The sequence below is a fragment of the Dryas octopetala genome, chromosome 2, assembly GCF_963921425.1.
Source record: "Dryas octopetala chromosome 2, drDryOcto1.1, whole genome shotgun sequence".
Taxonomy (NCBI): Eukaryota; Viridiplantae; Streptophyta; class Magnoliopsida; order Rosales; family Rosaceae; genus Dryas; species Dryas octopetala.
Window position 1 is genome coordinate 5,181,228 of NC_141367.1, and position 1,661 is coordinate 5,182,888.

Genomic DNA, 1,661 nt, shown 5'->3' on the forward strand with positions numbered 1-1,661 from the left:
TTTCATTCGAGATGGATAGGGAAGATAATGGATTATGTTACCACAGTGACTTTCTCAGTCCTTTGGAAGGGCACTCCTCTTGGGCATATCATTCCATAGCGTGATTTGCGGCAGGGCTGTCCTTTATCTCCTTACCTCTTCTTGTTGTGTGCCAAGGGCTTCAACGGTGCCATCAATCATGCTGAGAGTGAGGGGCGTATTCTAGGAGTAAGAGTGGCTACCTGTGCACCTTCCATCACTCGTCTTTTTTATGCTGACGATAGTATTATTTTTTTGAACTCTACTCCGCAAGCCAGTTGGATTTTAAAGAACATATTACAGTTATATGATGAGGTTTCAGGTCAACAGGTAAATTTTAGTAAGTCGATGGTATGTTTCTCTCCCAATACAGACTTTTTAATCAAGACCATCATATCTCAGACTTTGGGTATCGGTATAGTTGCATGTCATGAGAAGTATTTGGGCCTCCCTACGATTGCAAGGAGAGAAAAAAAAGAAGCTATTTAAGGATGTAAAGGAACGGGTGTGGAAGCATTTAAATTGGTGGAAGGAAAAGTTGCTCTCCCGGGTTGGTAAAGAAATTCTTGTGAAAGCTGTTATAGAAGCGATTCCGACCTATTTCATGAGTGTCTTTTGAATGCCTAAAAATGTGCGGAAGGAGCTTACCTCCATGACGGGTCGTTTTTGGTGGGGGAGAAAAAGGCAATGCTCGCGGTATACACTGGATTCGATGGGAAAAATTGTGTGCTTCCAAATTGGAAGGGGAACTTGGTTTTAGAGAGCTTGAGCAATTTAATAAGGCACTTATCAGAAAACAATGTCAGCGACTTGTTACAAATCCAGATTCTTTGGTAAGTAGAATGATGTGTGGCAGATATTATCCCAATGGTACCTTTCTTGAAGTGAGTATGGGTTATCACCCCTTTCTGATATGGAGATTTTTGGTTTGGGCTCGAGAACTGCTTGTGGGTGGACTTCGTTGGTAGGTGGGTGATGGTGAGTCTCTTTCGATTTACCATGATAAGTGGCTCCCCTCTCCTTCCATTTTCAAAGTTCAATCTCCCCATGTTCTGCCTGATGATGCGTGTGTCTGTGACTTATTTACTCCTACTGGGTTATGGAACACCCCTTTTTTGCAGGATATGTTTATGCCTCATGAAGTTGACACTATTTTAAGTATTCCAATTGGACAACGCAACCAACCAAATCGTCTTGTTTGGCAATATACGAAAAATGGAATGTATAGTGAAAGTTTAATTTAGGTGATCTATTCACTTAATTAACTTGATTAAATTCACTTTCAGTGATCGGACCCCAATTTTAATTTTATATGATCATTCATGAACTAGTCAAACAGACACAACTCTGACGATGCAGTAACTAAAATCTGAACCTCCAGATTTACTTGTAAAATCAAATCAACTTCAGTAAATACCACAAGTCAGAACACACCAGGGAATTGAGTGACACCCTATGCACTCAAAGGATCCATCAATGTAGGCATCCCAGTGCTATCAACAACTAAAGTGGTGTGTGGACAGATTTAACAAACTTTCATTTAGCATTCATGGTCTAAGTTAACATGCTAAAGTGAAGTGTATGATCTTGTGAAGATATTTTCGAATCAATAATCAGCAACACATAGGAAAACATATCACAAA